Here is a 15,985-nt window from a genome sequence, read left to right as displayed (position 1 = left end):
CAAACACACAGCTCTTTCTCTTTCTCTTCATCTCCTGTCTCTACCCCCCTGCTCTCTCTCTGCTCTGTGTCTGACTGAATGAGAAGTGTTTCGGTTTTGTACGCTCTCTGAACAGCCCCAGGCCAAAATCTGACCATAGCTTTGCAGCACACCCTGCCCCAACAGTCACATAAAGTTAAGCTGTCTCTGTGCTGTGCATTTAATACATTTAGTGTTGCTCTCAAGGGTTTGCGAAAGGGTATAGGGAGCTAAGATACAAGATGTGAGTGATATCTATCGCTTATGGAGAGCATTTATATATATTTTTTCATTCTTTACAGTAGGTCTCCCAAAGTGGAAATCTTTTCTCATGAATATACAAAGCATCTTCCTTCTAGCCCTGAAACGAAAACACACAAGCCTGAACGATGTTTACCTTTAAATCCTGACTGAAACCAATACTGTCTCCAAGTTGAAGAAAAAGCACAGACAAAACGTACTTTTAAACATTGTCGGTGTCAGGGAGTCATCACAGTCACTTCAGTCACCATCCAGGATAATTACCCGATCACAGTCACCTGAGTCCTGATCACCAGCACCTGCTGTCACGACGACCAACACAGCTGGAGCCGATTCCTCCCCTGGGCCGAGTATGCGCAGAATTCCCTGAGACAGTCCACCACCGGCCTCACGCTGTTTCAGTGCATACTCGGTTACCAGCCCCCACTCTTCCCGTGGACAGGAGAACCGTCGGAGGTTCTAGCTGTAGACCACTGGTTCCGAGTGAGCGAGAGAGTGTGGGACTCAGCTCACCTCCATCTCCAACGTGCGGAGGCATAAGGCCTTCGCAGATGCTCGGCGTACTTCCACTCCCACTTACCATCCAGGGGAGAAAGTATGGCTGTCCACCCGGGATCTGCGCCTCCGCCTGCCCTGTAAGAAGCTGAGTCCCCGCTACATCGGTCCGTTCCCGATACAGAGGCAGATCAACGAAGTCACTTACGAACTCCAACTCCCACCCAGGTACCGAATTCACCCCACTTTCCATGTGTCACTACTTAAACCCCACTCTCCCTCTGCTCCAGGCCCCACCGAACCCGACGAACCTCCTCCTCCAGAAATCCTGGACCAACCGTCCATCTACCTGGTCAGAGACATCCTGGACTCGCGGCGACGGGGTAGTCGGCTGGAATACCTAGTCGACTGGGATGGGTATGGACCGGAGGAACATTCCTGGGTGGCCAGGGACGACATTCTGGACCCGTTGCTTCTAGAGGACTTCCATCGCACCCATCCTGGTCGCCCCGCACCCAGAAGCCGTGGCCGCCCCCGCCGCCGCTCGAGGGCGTCAGGAGCCGCCCCTGGGAGGGGGGGTAATGTCAGGGATTCATCACAGTCACTGCAGTCACCAGCCCGGATAATCACCCGATCACAGTCACCTGAGTTCTGATCACCCGCACCTGCTGTCACCAATCAAGCCACACTACAAATACACACACAGCACAGCCACTCACTGTCCGGTCTACCGTTCACTCCTACGAACTACTCTGGACTCTCTCTCTGCCAAATTCTCCTAGAACGGATTACCTGCTGTTCCTCCCACGATCCTCCAACGACTCCGTGGAAACGGCTCCACGATCTCCAACGTAACCGGCATACGATCCTCTCCATCAGAACTCAGATAAGCACCCTGGAACCATTCACTGTGTTGACATTCACCTGCCTTTAACTCACCTATTCCAGTCATCCACTTACCCAGTCAATAAACCATCCTGTTTTGCACTTACCTGTTGTATCTGGCCTTGCTTAGTGACAGTCGGTTTCTGAATTTCTATCCCTAGCCATCCTTCCTACACAATTGAAATCCCCTGTGACAGGTTTAGCATATTGTTTGTGAATAACATCCATCTGGGTTGGTGGGAGTACCTGGCATTGCCCCTTTGGCTGTGTAAAACATCTTCTCGCTGCGTTCTGTCTTGCTCGCGGTTATCTCCGTCTATTCTTTAAGGAATTTCTTCTGCATTACAACAGCCTCTGTGACGAGATGTGAGAGAGGGAGATCTTAAGGGAGGGCTTATTGATTTGTGAAATGCATTCTAAAGGGTCCCTGGCCCATTTTACTGTGGGGCAGTTGGGTTTAACAAGGACTTTGAACTCCTCACAAACAGGAACCAGCTCTAAAGAGGCTATGAACAGCATAGAGCATTAGGGTAGTCTAGAGGATACTAGGGGTCTTTTCCACATGCCATGCTAACGGAAGAAGCCACTCACAGGGGTTTCCTTGGGCCTCAGTTCTAATGGGAGCAGAGGATGTTGGGTGAAAAATGCTCAGCGCAATCACGCATGCAAAAAGTGCCATTGGGGTATTCTGATTACAAAACAACATTGGGGAAGAGCAGAAATGAGGAGGGGGGGGGGGGGGGGGAGGAGTCGCAGTTAATAATATCATGAAGGCAGAGGGAAGAGGAAGAGTCTGCTTATAGGTATGAGGCTAATTAACAGAGTTTTGTCTGCGCAAGGAAACCAGGACAGAAAACAATGCTCTGATTCAATATTCCCTAAAGACTGTCTTCAAAGCTAAAACAGGGGCTATTAAACGCATCAAAAATTATAATAATAATAATGCGAGATTGTGCGACACTGCCGGCGCTTTCCGGCTCTATCAGAGGGAGGACCTGCTGTGTTTTATCCCTGCCTGTGAGACACGGAGGAGAAAGTTCCTCTAAAACACATCAACTTGATTACACGCTCTCCCATGGTTCATGATATGATAATAAGGATGCTGATGAAGCAAACACCATTATTGCAAATTACACTAGAAACAAGGCATGAAAACGATGCACAGAGGCGTTAAAACGTTGCTCACTTCTCCATTTCTCGACAATGTGTCGTTAAAGGATATTTTGTGCATTCTTTCTTCCAGTCTAATTGCAGTCAGAGTACATTCCCAGCTCTGTGATTTTCGCTGTGGGCACGGTAATAACAAATAAATGAAACTCTCAGACAGTCTGCTAATGACTTGTTATTGAAGTTAGGGCGAACATTACATTGTAATTTAGGTCCATTCACAGTTTTTGCTTTGCTCTCTTAGTATCGCTCTCTCTATCTATCTTTTAACACATGTGTATTGCACATCACAGCACCCAGGGCACAACAAAGAGGATAGATGAAAAGAAATATGACTTATATCTGCAGGCCTACTCTGGATTCAAGCCACACAAGAAATTAAACTTCTTAACAAATGCTCTGTCAGTGAGTGACAGAACACCACAGGGCACCTGCATGTATTGACGAGGTGATTTACAGCGACGGTCAAGTTTAAAGAACACATTCAGTTGACTTGAACACCTCGACAGGCAGATTTGTCTTAACAATTGCACTCACAGCATCCCCACCTCTCTATACTTTCCATTTATCAGGAGTCCAGAAGAGGCTTGACTCATCTAAATGGGGTTTTCATGGGATAGACAATGACTAATCTATGCTCAAGTGTCTCAAGGCCAATTAGGCCTATAATTGAAATGACATATTTCCGTCTGTGAAAGATTGTTGTGTTGTTCATGGTAATTAACAAGTAATTATAGTCTTATTAAGTACTTATTACACTGCAATTACTCCTGTGGTAGCAAAAAAAATGATAACTGATACCTGATTTATTCTGTGAACCAAAACATGTCTTTGAAAAAGAAAAATATGTCATGTTTAGTACTAAACAATTTAACACAATAATGTTTGAAGCTGTTGTGGAGAGATTTTTCTGTTGTTTATTTTGCACCAAGTGCAGGTATATGGTGTTAGACTCTTTCTCTTATTGGTATTGACCTGCTGCTCTCCTGGCCATCAACCCTCCTCCCAAACAAAAGAGGAGCTGTAAGATCCATTCCCCTCTCTGCCGGCAAGGAGGATCATGCCTTGTGCTATTTTTCTCACTCTCTCTCTCCTCCTCTGTCTTTTCGTCCTCCCTCCAACTGTCTGCTCACATTTCATTAAGTCAGGAGGAAACAGGACTGGAAGCCATTGCTGGGGATCCACTCCTATTAGGGCACCTATTATCATCCCAAATCAGTCACGTTTTAGCATTTAAGTGCTGAAGGTTCACGCCAGATTTTCCAGAACTGTGCCCTGAGGTATGGAGGGTGCATCAAACAGGAATAGAAAAAGTGCTCCTCTCAATTCACTCTTCGCAGCTGCCGCTAAAAACACTTTTTTTTTCTTTTCATCCTCTACCAAACCAAGTGACTGCTTGCAAAATTGCAGCGGATTTCGCAGGGGTGATGGGATGCTTGCTGAAAGAGCCTGGCGCAAGTAATGAGTGTTCACAATGTTAAGCAAATGAAAGCTCAGTGATTTTCCTTAAACTGCTCCAAATTTCAAGTCCATAAATGTTGCACTTGGTCTCCTTTTCCTTTTTCTACAGACATCAATAGACAGTTCACAAATACAACAAATATAACACACACACACAAATTTGAAAATTCAGCTTTGCCATTACAGGAATAAATTACATGTTAAATATGTATTAAAAGAGAAAACAGTTTAAATTGTAATAATATTTCACAATATTACTGTGTGTACTGTGTTTTTTGTTATTATTATTACTATTTGATAAAAAATACAGTAAAAACATTAATATTGTTAAATATTATTACACTTTAAAAGACCTGTTTTCTTTTTTTATACATTTTCAAATAAAATTTATTCCCTATCTAGCATAAAAGACATATTTAAAAAACATTCAAAAATCATAATTATTCCAAACTTTTGGTGGAAGTATATATATATATATATATATACCTTTAAAAAAAACTGCTCTGTATGTCTTTCATCTCATATGACTTTCATATATGAAAAATTATCACTTTCTCTGAAATATGTATAGAACTGCCCTCAATAATAAAGGTAAATATATACACACACACACATTGAAACACACTAAGATAAGCCATCACAACTGTTAGTCTACATTTTTATAGTAGCTCTGAATCGAGCATATGAAACATGACAGTAAGTTACACATGCTGAATGTGACATAAACACAACTATTTGCAACCTTGAAAACCAACGTACATGAACACATGCCACACTCAATCTCCAGAACACACACATGCATGTACACGCTTCAAACCCTGCACTCATATTCATACACAAATGCTCACACTCTCACTCTCACACATATATAATTGAGATTTTTCACACAAGGACACAGAGAGCCTGAAGCCAGTGCTTAATTGCACCAGCTATCATTAGAGGGGAAAATCAACAATTTTATGCCTCCGTTCTGTCTCATTTCAATTGGAAATGCCGCACACACTCTAGCAGTCACACACCCTACACTTTGGGTCGGTGATGGCCATATTATCGTCCCTCGTTTCTTGTCTGACAGTCCATCATGTCCACGCATACACACACACACACACACACACACACACACAAAACACACATCTCCTTGTCGCACTCACTTTTTTAAACGCTGTATCTTGGCCACCATTCTGTTTTCACACAACTCAGTGGAGATAACAAATATGTTCTTAAGCATTCAAGCATACTTTCTTTATATGCGTTTATGTATATTTATTTTTTAGCTTCTTATTCTCTTATTATATTGTTTTTGTGCAATATGGCTTATTAACAGTTATTTCTTCATTTGTTTCATTAGAACTTGGGACAATTGAAGTTTTCTAGGAACTAATTTAGGCAGGGGAAAAAGACTTTTAAACCAATTGCATAAACAGTCCATGTCATTATATCTACATTTCAGGGTTTATATACAAAACTAGCCTAAAAGTAATTAAGACAAAGTATTAAAAAAAAAACTACAATGAAACTTCTGTGTAAATTAAAAGCATTTATTTATTTATTTATTTGTTTGTTTGTTTAGCATTTCATTTTCAACAAGCAGCAGATACACTGAGCTGATATTTTTTTATGTTGAGAATCATCATAAATATGTATGGAAGCCCGTTTCCACCACTGAATAAAAAAAAAAAAAAAGATTATTGCGACTTTTTATCTCACAATTTTGACTTTTTTTCTCAGAATTGTGCGATACAAACTCGAAATTGCGAGTTATAAAGTCAGAATTGTGAGATAAAAAGTCGCAATAACCTTTTTTATTTTTTATTCAGTGTCGGAAACGGGCTTCCATAAATATGTCAATAAATATCACTGCTGAAACAAATTAAATGTAAAATAATTTAAAAATAAATGTAAGATAATTTTGACCACACAAACACACACACAGAGAAAACTTGAAAATGTATTCAGCTTGCAATATTCTGTGTATTGCTGAGCGGTCACACTTTATTTTAACGTCCAATTCTCGCTATTAACAAACAATTAACTATGACTTTTGCCTCAATAAACTCCTAATTTGCTGCTTATTAATAGTTAGTAAGGTAGTTAAGTTTAGGTATTGGGTAGGATTAGAGATGTAGAATATGGTCATGCAGAATATGTGCTTTGTAAATACTAATAAACAGCCAAAATATTAATAATAAGCATGCTAATAAGCAACTAGTTAATAGTGAGAATTGGCCCCTATACTAAAGTGCTATCCGCTGAGCTAATTGATCACTTGATTCATTAACTGTAATTTAAAATAACACTAAAAGATTTCAAAACAAAAGGGAAATAAATTCATAAAATAAAACAAAAATAAAATCACAGCTAAAACATAAACTAAACTAAAATGTGAAATAATCTTGAAAATACAAAGTAAAAAATATTAAAATGACAATACATTTTTTTTTTTTTTAAATCCGAAAATACAATACTAATCTTCTAACTTGAGATTATCTAAAACTGAATAATCTGATGATCTTTAATTTTTAAAGACTTATACATAAGATAGAAAGGCGAGAACCTATATTGTATTGTGTAAATACTTTATCTTAGCAATTAGCAATGATGGCAGTGATGGTCATCTGGTGTGTGACAGTAAAGGTCAAAGGTGATATTTGTGATGGTATGGTGCAGCGAGCTGCCAATTTAACGCCAACGGTCCCCGCCTATGATCCTTAATATTGACAAATGCATAACAGTGGTGTCAAGTGCTCATGGTTATCTGCTTGCCTTTCTCTCTGATGCCAGCCCCCCTAGAGTAAACGGCAGATAAGCATATTCTCTTTAAACAATCCCAATGACAGCCAAATAGCCTGCTTGTCACTTGTAAAAAATCCTCTAATGATGCGTGTCGAGGGAGCGGCCTGCCTCCTTGTAGGAGACGAGTCCCTCGTGTATGAGGACGAAGGAGGGGGGGGTTTTTATAACAATCCCTAAAATATTCCTAAACTCAAAAGTCCCACAATACACACGCAAAAAAATCCTACTCGCCAAACCTTTTCAAGATCTAGCACTTTTTTAATGTCTTATATCTTATTCCCATTTTCCTCTCCTCCTGTTTGTCGCCCTTCCCTTCACATACAGAGTCAACATCCATTAGACTAACCATTAAAGTGCAACTTTTCTAATCTCATCCCAGCCACAGACAATTGGACATGATGGGCACATGCGCATCAGAGTAGAGGCCTTCCTGTTTGAACTTAGTCTCTGCTCGAGATTCGTCTCGAGTGAGTTCTGGCTTCTGCTTAGTGCTCCACTTTTCATAATTAGAGCTGAAACGTTGACGAGACCCTCAGAGAAGCAAGCCGTTATTTTCGAAGCGCAAGTCCTGATACATTTTCCCCGAGGAGGGGGTGAGAGGTAATACGCAAATTCATATCCATGTTATTTTTATTCATTTTCGCTAATGTGATGCTGTGTTAAACATCACACTACTTCCCTCACCATCAGCACAATCAGAGCGCACTACTCCACCAATTAATGGTGAGAGGAAACGCAAGGGTCCGCTAAGCTAGCTTTTATCATCATATCATCAAAATCATGTTAACAGATTTTTGGTAATGAAGTGGCTGATGACACTCGTATGAATCCTGCCATCAAAATGCTCCTCGGAACTGATGAATGAGACATTTGCAATTAACAAGAACTGGTGGCATCATTTGAACTTTTTTTATATGTATGTGATTGATCCATTTCATAAGTGCTAGTTTTGAATGAGGTGTTTTTTTTTAGATCTCTGCTGTATGTGCATAGAGTAGTTTTCTTGGGTGACTGCTTTGAAATCTGAACAGGCATACTGTTAAAACCTCACTTTTCTAGGCAATAGCTAAAGAGCTGGTGAAGCAGCCAATGAGAGAGTGAGAAGCCTGTGTGTCTTAATGACGAGACAGACATAGCGCTAACGGCTCTTGATTAGCTCCGTTTATCTCTAATTAATTACCTTTACCTAATTAGACACCCTGTTTTGGCTAGACACAGAGTCAAGTAGACTAGATTATTAGCGTGCTCATTGGGCCTTTACAAAGGGTTGAAATTAATGTAACGTTGGGAAAGAATCCTCTGTTGTAATTGCGCAGGTGTTGCCTTATGGCGCTGCTTTATCATCCGCTGGCTCCGTTGGATTATTAGTGGGGTTTTGTACATGGGGACTATTCTGTGAAATTCACCTTGGCAACGGCTCATTAGTTTGGCTTGTTATTGTATTATTTATTACATTTGGCCTTCCCCCTATTACACAGATTGATTCATGGCTCCTTCTCTCTCTCTCTCTCTCTCTCACACACACACACACACACACACACACATTCTGTCTCTATCTCTCCCCTGTTCTCTGTTGTTTTATGGCATGACTGGCTGAAGCGACTAAATGTGACCCTGGAAATACTTAAGCAGTTTTACAGCTGAAAAAGAATATCAGTTTCCCAGACATGAAAAATTATAAATTGTCAAATGATCACTAAATTAAAATCTACTCTAAAAAAATAAAAATACTGGCGGCAATGTTTAACTAAAGCAATATGCCATGAGAGGCTGTGGTAAATTCACTGTAACATACAGCTTCTTTAGCATGAATGTAGATTATTTATACATATCATATATTCATAATATCACCTAATTATTATTAATATATTGATTCATATAAAATGTGCAGTTGGAAGTTTTTATCTGCATTTTACAATCACTTTGAATTCAGCTCATCCAATCAAATTTTAGTGTCGGATGCTATCCGTTTTATATATTTTCTCATAATATTTTTTTTCATAATAGCATAAAGAAACATACAATAATAAAGAACCCTGAGCAACATTCCTACATTTTGTCTGGACAATACCTTAATCAAAAATGCTGTTTTAACATGTAAATCCAACAAGCTCTATAGATGTCACCCCTCCCCCTCCATCACATGAATATTATTACAACAGAATCTGCATATATAACGCATATGGTGCACATGTAAAATTGATCACAGGCGTTATGCATGGAAACAGGCATATGAAGGCAAAGACACCTTCCTCGACCAGTACTTGACATCAAATAAAGGAATTGTTGAAGCATTACAGGTCTGCATGGAACTATGAATATTTAAACATGGGATTAACAATTAACACGGTCCTCTCACTTTCACAGGCTAAATAGCAAGTAGTTTTGAATCAGAGAATGAGACCTTGGATGATGGAAACATCCAAGGTGAAATAATGATTTAATTCATCTCCGCACCTGGTGTGGTTTGATCATGCTTAGTTAGGCTAAATCAGCACAGGATATCTTATGCATAACCACAGATCCTGGAGATGTGAAAAACTGTTTGATTGTATCTATCACAGCTATGGAGTTTTTGGAAAATGTGTCAAAATCTCTATTACTTTGACTAGTGAATAATATTTATTTCCCATTGTCTGTTTACTATGTTCTTTCTATTGTTATTTCTCTCTGATTTCAATCTTTTTAAAAAAGGGATAACTTACCCAAAACTGAACATTTTCATGCTTCTCCAAACCTGACTTTCTTTCTTCTGTGGAACACAAATTATGATATTTAGGAAAATGCATCAGGAAAAAAAGAAAGAAAGAACAGACGATTCAAAATAAATATTATGCACTAGTCAAAATAATAGACAGAAAATGATGAAATAATCCAAAATGCTCAAATCAGTGTAAACACATCACAGACTTGGCTTGACAGGTCATTCCACTGGAAGGCAAAGACATGCCATGACATGAAAAACGTTAGCCTTTTGAAAATGGCTATTGATTGTAAATGTCACTGTGTAAACCTTCTGCAGGTTGACAGCTTACTGTGAGATGACTTAGAAAATGTGTGAGCTGAAAAATATCATCACAACCATCATTTTCGGCGGCCAGGAGGAAGGAAGTGAGGGAATGGAATGGTTTAAAGGATAAAAATAAGATGCACCTGTGACAAAGATGCATTGACTTGCGTCACGCACAAAGAAAGATGCCCTTGACCAGAGCTAGTGCAGGCTGAAGGTAAAATACTGGCATAGTTTTTCAGCTTTGATTGCCAGGGCTTCTTCACCCATCAAACTCTGACTCATCACCAGCTGTTTTCTCTTTTTTCCTGAATCCTAATCGTGTTGGGGTGAAGCATGGCTGACAGTTTCAGAAAGAGGGTCCAGGGTGAGGGTCTGTCACACACAGGACAGGGAACTTCTGATTATATCTATAATAAGAGCATGAAAAGCAAAACTACCATTTCAACATTCTTCCTTAGACTGCTATTATTTAGCATATTTAAAATAATTGCATGTGCTAAGACAATTTACTTCTAAATCAGTGTACTGATTAATTATGAGATCACTTAACATGCAAAATGTTGTTAATAATTTCTGGTTGAACAGCTGTGTTCTGGTTGAGCAGTTCTTTGTGAAATGTTATACGGTGTGTGTGTGTGTGTGTGTGTGTGTGTGTGTTTGTGTGTGTGTGTTTCAGTATAAGCTCATTTTCGAACTTTGCATTGCAGCATAATGTAATATTTAAAAGTTTTTAAATGTTGAAACAATGCTGTTCCCCACTGTTTCTATTCTATTTATTCTGTTTATTTACAATAGTTTCTTTTTTTTTTGTAAATTTATATTTTCTGTTAAATTATGTTTTGCTTGTAGCTCCAAAAAGCTACAGTGTTAAAGTAGCTTTCCCAAATTTGTATAAAGGCTATAAAATCATGTAATTACTAACTGTACAGGGATTATGCATCACTTTGAAACCATCTGAGTCACCTGACATCCTCCAATCAGCATGACTAATTAGTACAGACGTCTCCATTGTACAGCTTTCTGTTTTGTCTTCAGTTCACTTCCCGCTTGACAAAGGCTTTTATTTCATCAGTTATCTGTAAGCAATCACCTAAACTGACAGTATCTTATTGAGGCCTGTCTCTGTCTCTTTCTGCAGCACATTGTTCTGAGAGAAACACGGTCTTGTCTTGCTCACTCAATCAGAATGGGTGAAATTAACAAAAATGGAATGACACAATCTGTCTTTAGTGATTTAATGTCATTCGCTCAGCAGCGGATGGGAATATTCCCAGCGGCCTTAATTTGTTAAATGTACGGCAGGTATTTAATGTTGGATGAAAGCTGGCGTGCATCATATTACGAATAAAAAAAATGAGGGACATGTGTCTTTGTAAAACGAGACCTCGCTGTTAGAAATCTCTGTTTACAAAGACAAGAAAGGAAATCAGGCGTCATCAGTGGAATAGGAAACGGCTTTGATCTGCTGAGACACTGTGGTGTCACTTTTAAAGTCGATTAAGGACCATTAAAGTGTGTCTGCATGTGGAACAGCTCATTTCAAACATTTAGTGATTAAAGTCCATTCATTTCCTAATAATGACAGCTTGTATTACTTCCACCCAAATAAGATGTTTCTGTTAGCACTTAGATTTGGGAATCATTTGGGAAACTTCTAGTAAATATGCATGGCAGTCCGTAGTTTATTGCCCTATTTTACTGCAGGTGTTGGCCTCTTTCAGATGGAGCTTGGCTATTTAAAAATTCTGCCATAACATTTGTTTCACTTTGTTCTGCATCAAATTCACTTATTCAGTATTTTAACCAGAGCTGTCCTGTGCTGTTTCAGATAAGTAAGCAAATTTAATTGTAGAACATTAGGCAGGGGCATGCATGTTTGCGGCCCAGGACTCAGTCAGCGGGCGGCTGAACAGAAATAGCCCATCAGGGGCACATAAGGTTCTGCTAGCATCCAGAAGGTCATTCATAATAGCCTGAGTGTTTCCTCTTACTTTCTCCTTCTCCTTCTTCCTTGTCTTTTCTCGGCAGCGGTTGAAGTGCATCTCTCTATCTTCCTCATGCACACAATCGTTCTTCCGTTCTCCCCTTCTCCATCTACCCCTCCTCCTCTGTTCTCTCTCTCTCTCTGACACTCTCGCTCCGCTGCTGTCCTCAGCATCTCCGTGGGGCGGTGACTAATTGCCCCCGTAAATCACTGAGCAGGCCGCACGCTCCTCCGTTTACTTTTCCTGACAGTAATTTACTGCTTGCTCTTTTACACACTTGTCATTGCGTGTTTTTCCTCACATTAGAGTCCTGTGGAAAAAGGAGTGTAATTAACGGTGTGGAGCTTGCCGGCCGCCGCTCTTTCATCATGGTGTGATAATTGTGCTCCTTGTCTGTCACTGTAACCTCTCTCTCCGTTTCCTACCCGGCTCTCCCCACCCTATTTGTCAACCGCGGGAATCGTGTGGCTTTCCCAACGCCCTCGCTTCGACGCCGCATGCCAAGGCACCAGTTTTCCTATTTGTCCGAAGCCTGGGTCATTTATATCCCCTGTGCTGCTTGTCAAAAATATTAGCCTGATGCGCTGCGGAAGATAAAAGATTCATGGTAAACACACCTGGACTGGGTCCTGTGGTAACTAAGAATACCAGACTTTGTATTCGAATTACAGCGGCGCATTGAAATGAGGGTCACACCGAAGCGTTCACAGGTTCGCTGAGTTGAGCAACTACTTCCTGTCTTTACCACAAGATGCGCGCTCATCAGCATATGCACATACTTCTTCTTTCACAGGCCGCCATCCATGAATAATCTCTACTGCCGAAACAAAACACAACACTATTTGCAGGACATACAGTGAATTCTATTTTTAACTGGGGTGGGACAGTGATTCACTGCTCATCTCATTATCCTGTGTGGTTCTCCAGTCCCAATATATCCATCACCAGTAACCCGCACCCAAGAGGTTAACTCATCAATAACTTTCGGAGGAAGATGAACCCATCCGAGAGACTTTCTGGCTTTGACCCTGCTCTCTGCCCCTCTGCCACAGCCCCCTAGCCTTCCCTCAAAGGTTTCAGTGGATTTTGATAATATCTTTATTGGGGCTGTCATGGACAGGGGCTAATGGGACGTCTGGTCAAGATTTCAGGATCCATCACGGCCAGGCTGAGGAATTAGCATGGAGCTCATGCATCAGCTGCCAGAGCTGTCATCCCCCTCCCTGTCCCCCAACTCCATTCATTACAGGCCCCTGCCGAGCGCTTCTGCAAGGCTGCCGTGCACCCTGTCTCCACTTGCACCATCCTCTTCTCCTCCGCTACCTTAACCGCCCTGTGGACCATTGATGGTGCCACCGCTGCCAGGCTGAGCTGACAAAGACCCCCTCACCACGCCTCTCGGTGTCAGCCCCCCGAACAGTAGCCACTAAATTAGGAGCCACCGTCAGCTCTTCCTTTTTGAAAATGAGAGGACTAGTCAGGACCAGAAGTATTCTGGGAGAAGATGGCTGATACACCATCCCTCCTTCCTCTTGTCCTTTAAACTCCTCCTCTCCACTCGTGGGTGTGTTTTAGCAATATGTGAGGGGTAGTGGGATGGAACTAGCATGTTTAAAGCTATTAAGGGTAATTAAGGAACCTTTGGCCCGTGCTGTAATAGAGAGGGCCTTGACTTTGATTACTGTTTTGATTACTCTTGGTGCTAGCAGGGTGCATCGGTCTCATTTACGGACCATGACCTAAGTGCGCACCATTGAGGGCTGGGGTCCCGCCACTCCCGAAGAGAGAGTCGCCCGGCATTCTCTAGTTTTCCCTCTCTTTGTGTCTCTCCTGCATCAAAAGCAGCATCCGCTAAGAAGGTCAAAGTGAAAATGAAGGCAGGCAAGCAGGGCTACAGCTGGGGACGGTGGCCCCGGTCCTCTCCGCTCTTCCCCTCATTAGCAAATCAAAGCTGTCCCGGATAGATTCACACTCCTCACCTGATTTTGTTCTTTTGCTCTAATCACGTAGCCACACAATCTTGACTGACAGTTTTCTGTATAATTGGCCCATGATCTGGCGCTGCTCTAATAACCAGAAAATCCCCTCTGAGAGACGGCCAGGCACGGGTGACCTATCTCTACATCCCACACACACACGCTCTCGCTCCTCTAGATATACTGTATCGCGCAATACTTACACAGATCTGACTTATATACACACGTTCTGCGCAAACACACACCAGTGTCACCAGTGGCCACCCCCCGTCGCCATCTGCGCGGGCAGTGTTTGTGCCATGCTATTTGTGCATGGAAGAGAGCTAATCCTAATGTTCAATAATGATGTGAATATTGGATGAGCAGCTCAGACAGAGGAGCCTCACTCGCAGCCTCTAATTACTGTTCATTTGCCAGAGTATCAAAGCCTAATTACTGCTCATCTCAATATTCCCCAGGACAGAAGGGGAGTCAAGGCAGGGTATGGAGGAGACAGCCCCAGGAGATCAGTCAGTCAGCCTTTATCTCTCTCTCTTGCTCTCTTGCTCTCTTTCTCCCTCTCTTACTCTGAATAGGTTAACACGGGTGTTTGTGTGTTCAGTTCCTTCCTGCAAGCAAACAAACAAAGATTCTACAAACAAACACACTGATCAGTCTGAGAGACAGCAAGAGAACTGGGGCCTATAATGCCAAGCTTATTGTTTCTTTTGCTCTCTTTGCCTTGTGTTTTTAATGTGTTTTGGGTAAATATCAGACAACGGGAGGAGATGGGAGGAAGCTGCCAGCATATCTCTCATTCTCTCTTTAGATAAAAAGCATTTTTTCCCCTTTTCCTCTCACCTAATCCTGACAGAAGCCACTGCAATCACTAGCTGCCACCCGTTTGACAGTTTCTGTCACCAATTAGCAGCTAAATCGACATCACCCAAAACAAGAAAACGAGGCAATTTATACGTCTGTTATTTATCGTTGGCTTGTGTACTGTACGTCTGGGTGCTTCCCTCTTATCTCTATCTCTCTTTTTGTCTCTATCTCTGTTTGCGTCTCTTTCTTCTCCTCAGATGCCTGTTCTTCCTCTCGCCCATCGTTCGGTCCTGATGAGTGGGGACTGGATCCCTCCTCTTCTCTTATGAGGAAGTTTGGCGGCTGGTTTTTACCAGCCCGTGCTCCTCGAAAATTTACAAGACGTCAACAAGCTTTTAATGAGGTGAGCCAAGCTGTTCTCCGGGCCCTGCCACTCGTTCCTACCTTTCTCTCTCTCTCCAATGGGTCGTTAAATGAGGATATGCTTGTAACTCGTGCACTTTGTTATCATTCAATCAACTAGAAAACACAAACCAGTCATTGTGCTGCTGTTACTCTGGTGATTTACTCTGCTTTGTGATGCAGCATGTGTGTGCGTGTCACATGCCTTATTTCTCCTCCCTGAAACACAAAAGATACTAGCTTGAGCTATTTGCATCTACACTGTCTGGATAAGTAGGATATTAGACAGCAATTCTGATGTTTGATGATATTGTAATAGTAGCCAAAATAAATAAATAAATAAAAACACTAAACCGGCCAATTGTATATAATCGTATTGAATGTCACAGAAACAGTTTTGCTAACATGATTAATTAGCTCTAGACTAGTTTATATATTTGACTGTACTGACGAGTAACCAGTTTAATTTTTAAAGTTTGCATGCACACACAACCATATATAATAAATCACAGAATGTATTATTCTTTTGCTTGGCATGTACGGTGCATGTGGTGTCTGTCTGCGGGCAGGTGTGCTGGTGTATGCTAGCTTTAAAATAATCTCTTCTATTTTATAGCAACCCTGTAGTGTGTAAAATAATAGGTGTAGATTACACGAATCGTGGAGAATATAGAAAATCTATATTTCACACAGCGAGGTGCAGGACAACAAATGTCAGATGTATT

Source organism: Sinocyclocheilus rhinocerous, unplaced genomic scaffold, assembly GCF_001515625.1.
Source record: "Sinocyclocheilus rhinocerous isolate Xijiao unplaced genomic scaffold, SAMN03320098_v1.1 scaffold1179, whole genome shotgun sequence".
NCBI lineage: Eukaryota > Metazoa > Chordata > Actinopteri > Cypriniformes > Cyprinidae > Sinocyclocheilus > Sinocyclocheilus rhinocerous.
This window is presented reverse-complemented; position numbering follows the sequence as displayed.